Source organism: Scyliorhinus torazame, chromosome 14, assembly GCF_047496885.1.
Source record: "Scyliorhinus torazame isolate Kashiwa2021f chromosome 14, sScyTor2.1, whole genome shotgun sequence".
NCBI classification, from domain to species: Eukaryota; Metazoa; Chordata; class Chondrichthyes; order Carcharhiniformes; family Scyliorhinidae; genus Scyliorhinus; species Scyliorhinus torazame.
In genome coordinates this window covers 168,221,477-168,227,513 of record NC_092720.1, presented here as the reverse complement: position 1 = coordinate 168,227,513, position 6,037 = coordinate 168,221,477, and positions in this window count along the sequence as shown.

Sequence of the window (6,037 nt, the reverse complement as noted above, 5' to 3'; positions counted from 1 at the left end):
CAGTGTCCTAAAGATGTGATTCTGATGCCTGGACAGATCTGGAATTGTATTTCTTCTTCCTGATGGTGCTGGTTGTGATTGACTGAATGGCAGTGTTGCCTGGGCTGTCTTAATATGGCAAAGGTTCTGAAGTACTGCTTGCCACTGCAATTGAAATGGTTTGGTGAAATCTTTTTTTGATATGATTTGATTTGATTTATTATTGTCTCATGTATTAGTACACAGTGAAAGTATTGTTTCTGGCATGCTGTACAAACAATGCATACCGTACATAGGGAAGGAAGGAGAGACTGCAGAATATAATGTTACAGTTATAGCAAGGTGTAGAGAAAAGATCAACTTAATACGAGGTCCATTCAAAGGTCTGATGGCAGTAGGGAAGAAGCTGTTCTTGAGTCGGTTGGTACGTGACCTCAAACTTTGGTATCTTTTTCCTGACGGAAGAAGGTGGAAGAGAGTATGTCCGGGGTGCGTGGGGTCCTTAATTATAGATAGAGTCAATGGATGGGAGGCTGGTTTGCGTGATGGACTGGGCTACATTCACAACCTTTTGCAGTTTCCTGCGGTTTTGGGCAGAGCAGGCTCCATACCAAGCTGTGATACAACCAGAAAGAATGCTTTCTATGGTGCATCTGTAGAAGTTGGTGAGGGTCGTAGCTGACATGCCAAATTTCCTTCGTCTTCTGAGAAAGTAGAGTCGTTGGTGGGCTTTCTTAACTATAGTGTCGGCATGGGGGGACCAGGACAGGCAGTTGGTGATCTGTACACCTAAAAACTTGAAGCTCTCGACCCTTTCTACTTCGTACCCATTGATGTAGACAGGGGCATGTTCTCCACTACGCTTCTTGAAGTTGATGACAATCTCCTTCATTTTATTGACATTGAGGGAGAGATTATTGTCGTCGCACCAGTTCACCAGATTCTCTATCTCATTCCTGTACTCTGTCTCGTCATTGAACAAAGAACAAAGAACAAAGAAATGTACAGCACAGGAACAGGCCCTTTGGCCCTCCAAGCCCGTGCCGGCCATGCTGCCCGACTAAACTACAATCTTCTACACTTCCTGGGTCCGTATCCCTCTATTCCCATCCTATTTATGTATTTGTCAAGATGCCCCTTAAATGTCACTATCGTCCCTGCTTCCACCACCTCCTCCGGTAGCGAGTTCCAGGCACCCACTACCCTCTGCGTAAAAAACTTGCCTCGTACATCTACTCTAAACTTTGCCCCTCTCACCTTAAACCTATGCCCCCTAGTAATTGACCCCTCTACCCTGGGGAAAAGCCTCTGACTATCCACTCTGTCTATGCCCCTCATAATTTTGTAGACCTCTATCAGGTCTCCCCTCAACCTCCTTCGTTCCAGTGAGAACAAACCGAGTTTTTTCAACCGCTCCTCATAGCTAATGCCTTCCATACCAGGCAACATTCTGGTAAATCTCTTCTGCACCCTCTCGAAAGCCTCCACATCCTTCTGGTAGTGTGGCGACCAGAATTGAACACGCCAAGTGTGGCCTAACTAAGGTTCTATACAGCTGCAACATGACTTGCCAATTCTTATACTCAATGCCCCGGCCAATGAAGGCAAGCATGCCGTATGCCTTCTTGACTACCTTTTCCACCTGTGTTGCCCCTTTCAATGACCTGTGGACCTGTACTCCTAGATCTCTTTGACTTTCAATACTCTTGAGGGTTCTACCATTCACTGTATATTCCCTACCTGCATTAGACCTTCCAAAATGCATTACCTCACATTTGTCCGGATTAAACTCCATCTGCCATCTCTCCGCCCAAGTCTCCAAACAATCTAAATCCTGCTGTATCCTCTGACAGTCCTCATCGCTATCCGCAATTCCACCAACCTTTGTGTCGTCTGCAAACTTACTAATCAGACCAGTTACATTTTCCTCCAAATCATTTATATATACTACAAAGAGCAAAGGTCCCAGCACTGATCCCTGTGGAAAACCACTGGTCACAGCCCTCCAATTAGAAAAGCATCCTTCCATTGCTACTCTCTGCCTTCTATGATCTAGCCAGTTCTGTATCCACCTTGCCAGCTCACCCCTGATCCCGTGTGACTTCACCTTTTGTACTAGTCTACTATGAGGAACCTTGTCAAAGGCCTTACTGAAGTCCATATAGACAACATCAACTGCCCTACCTGCATCAATCATCTTAGTGACCTCCTCGAAAAACTCTATCAAGTTAGTGAGACATGACCTCCCCTTCACAAAACCATGCTGCCTCTCACTAATACGTCCATTTGCTTCCAAATGGGAGTAGATCCTGTCTCGAAGAATTCTCTCCAGTAATTTCCCTACCACTGAAGTAAGGCTCACCGGCCTGTAGTTCCCTGGATTATCCTTGCTACCCTTCTTAAACAGAGGAACAACATTGGCTATTCTCCAGTCCTCCGGGACATCCCCTGAAGACAGTGAGGATCCAAAGATTTCTGTCAAGGCCTCAGCAATTTCCTCTCCAGCCTCCTTCAGTATTCTGGGGTAGATCCCATCAGGCCCTGAATAATATAAAATATTATCTACCTTAATATTTTTTAAGACACCCAACACCTCGTCTTTTTGGATCTCAATGTGACCCTGGCTATCTACACACCCTTCTCCAGACTCAACATCTACCAATTTCTTCTCTTAGGTGAATACTGATGCAAAGTATTCATTTCGTACCTCGACCATTTCCTCTGGCTCCACACATAGATTCCCTTGCCTATCCTTCAGTGGGCCAACCCTTTCCCTGGCTACCCTCTTGCTTTTTATGTACGTGTAAAAAGCCTTGGGATTTTCCTTAACCCTATTTGCCAATTACTTTTCGTGACCCCTTCTAGCCCTCCTGACTCCTTGCTTAAGTTCCTTCCTACTTTCCTTCTATTCCACGCAGGCTTCGTCTGTTCCCAGCCTTTTAGCCCTGACAAATGCCTCCTTTTTCTTTTTGACGAGGCCTACAATATCTCTCGTTATCCAAGGTTCCCGAAAATTGCCGTATTTATCCTTCTTCCTCACAGGAACATGCCGGTCTTGAATTCCTTTCAACTGACACTTGAAAGCCTCCCACATGTCAGATGTTGATTTGCCCTCAAACATCCGCCCCAATCTATGTTCTTCAGTTCCCGCCTAATATTGTTATAATTAGCCTTCCCCCAATTTAGCACATTCATCCTAGGACCACTCTTATCCTTGTCCACCAGTACTTTAAAACTTACTGAATTGTGGTCACTGTTACCGAAATGCTCCCCTACTGAAACATCTACCACCTGGCCGGGCTCATTCCCCAATACCAGGTCCAGTACCGCCCCTTCCCTAGTTGGACTGTCTACATATTGTTTTAAGAAGCCCTCCTGGATGCTCCTTACAAACTCCACCCCGTCTAAGCCCCTGGCACTAAGTGAGTCCCAGTCAATATTGGGGAAGTTGAAGTCTCCCATCACCACAACCCTGTTGTTTTTACTCTTTTCCAAAATCTGTCTACCTATCTGCTCCTCTATCTCCCGCTGGCTGTTGGGAGGCCTGTAGTAAACCCCCAACATTGTGACTGCACCCTTCTTATTCCTGATCTCTACCCATATAGCCTCACTGCCCTCTGAGGTGTCCTCCCGCAGTACAGCTGTGATATTCTCCCGAACCAGTAGCGCAACCCCGCCTCCCCTTTTACATCCCCCTCTATCCCGCCTGAAACATCTAAATCCTGGAACGTTTAGCTGCCAATCCTGCCCTTCCCTCAACCAGGTCTCTGTAATGGCAACAACATCATAGTTCCAAGTACTAATCCAAGCTCCAAGTTCATCTACCTTACCCGTAATACTTCTTGCATTAAAACATATGCACTTCAGGCCACCAGACCCGCTGCGTTCAGCAACTTCTCCCTGTCTGCTCTGCCTCAGAGCCCCACTGTCCCTATTCCCTCATTCTCCCTCAATGCTCTCACCTTCTGACCTATTGCTCCCGTGCCCTCCCCCCGCCATACTAGTTTAAACCCTCCCGTGTGACACTAGCAAACCTCGCGGCCAGGATATTTATGCCTCTCCGGTTTAGTGCAATCCGTCCTTCTTATATAGGTCACACCTATTGTTTGAAATCCAGCCCACTACGGTGGTGTCATCAGCAAATTTGAAAATCGAGTTGGAGGGGAATTTGGCCACACAGTCACAGGTGTATAAGGAGTATAGTAGGGGGCTGAGGACACAGCCTTGTGGGGCACCGGTGTTGAGGATCATCGTGGAGGAGATGTTGTTGCCTATCTTTACTGATTATGGTCTGTGGGTTAGAAAGTACAGGATCCAGTCGCAGAGGGAGAAGCCAAGGCCAAGGCCACGGAGTTTGGAGATGTGTTTCGTAGGAATTATGGTGTTGAAGGTTGAGCTGTAGTCAATAAATAGGAGTCTGATATAGTGTCTTATGTTATCTAGGTGTTCCAGGGTAGAGTGCAGGGCCATGGAGACGGTGTCTGCTGTGGACCTGTTGCAGCGGTAGGCGAACTATAGTGGATCAAGGCAATCGGGGAGGCTGGAGTTGATTCGTGCCATGACTAACCTTTCGATGCACTTCATAATGATGGATGTCAGTGTAGAGGGTGCCATCTCTGCTACTCCACTACTGGGCCGATATCTGGGGTTTGAGTATCTGTGTGTGTCTCTCTCCAGCTGGCACTGAAACTTCAGAGGCCAGGGGATGCCGCACTGGGACACCTCCACGGAAGAGAGCACTGAATCAAGCCTGCCGTTTATTCCTAACCGGAAGCCTGAGGCTTATATCACACAGATATCCAGACCCCCACCAATGCCCAGGTGATTCTCTCTCTTGCCGGTGGTGCAACACCCACCCGGTTCCTACTTCGCTGGAGTAGCTTTCCCAAGAGAGAGAATAGGACACTGCTGTTTATTACCTAACCAGCAGCCTGTCCTGAGTGAATCGTTCAAGATGACCCTAGATTCTCGAACCCGGAATGAAGGTGAGGAATATCTTAACAATGACTTGGTCAGAGATCGCTGGTGAGAGATTGAAGAATTTAAACGACTCCAATTATCAGCAAATCAAGGTTTATTGCAAAACCCAGGTCAAAATCATCAAACAGAAGAAATTATAATAAAGTCTTAAACTCTAACACAAACTAAGTCTATTCAGAAAGTACTATAACGGACACAACGTAAAATCTTATTGTTACACAGTTTTAGCAATGACACAGAACACAAATCAAGTCCCCTTCCCCAAAGCCTCAACCACTATCAAGGTCAAGGGAGTTTCGCAAGCTGCTGCAGGGTACTTACAGTCACAGGCTGCAGGAGGTCAAGTCAAAGGTGGAGAGGTCAAGCCAAGAGACCCTCAATCGAAACACAGCCCCTTTTATATCCGTTTTACCTGGCCCTTTCCTGTGTTCGGCCAGCCCCTTTTGCATTGAATTGGTAAGGTTTAAAGTTCCCGCTGGTCCCGCCCCCTTTGAGCCGGTCAGAGCTGTCGACTTCCGGGTTTTCCTCCCCCTTTGCGTTGTATCGGTCCAAGTTTAAAGTTCCCGCTGGTCCCGCCCCCTTTGAGCCGGTCAGAGCTGTTCGCTTCCGGGTTCTCCTCGCAGGTCCGCTCCTTCCAGCCAGGCAGACCTGTCGCGATTTGAATTTGGCGCCGACTCCGCCCCCTCCACCCAGTGAGTTCCTGCCGGTGGCTTCTGTCAGGATTGGAGTACCTCCCCCAGGTCCGCCTCCAACTTGGTTTTTTCTACCGTTTATCTTCAAGGGGCTTTTCCAGCGCAATATACTGAGCCCAGACAGTCTGCTTTTTGGGATAACAAGGTTAAGCTCTCTTGTGAAGATTTTCAAAGTCTTCCAGCTGCTCCGGAGATGGCTGCTATTCTCACCTTGCTATGTTGATGGGGTGTTAATTGGATTCTGCTCTGGTGGAGGCCAAGTCATTTACATCTGCATGGGGCTATGACCATCCCATTGTCCTGCTTGCAGGCAGGCCCCTTACAGCATTACCATGCCCCTTTGTCTCTGTGTTTAATCTTATCTAGTTGTCTGGCTCCTTCTTCCT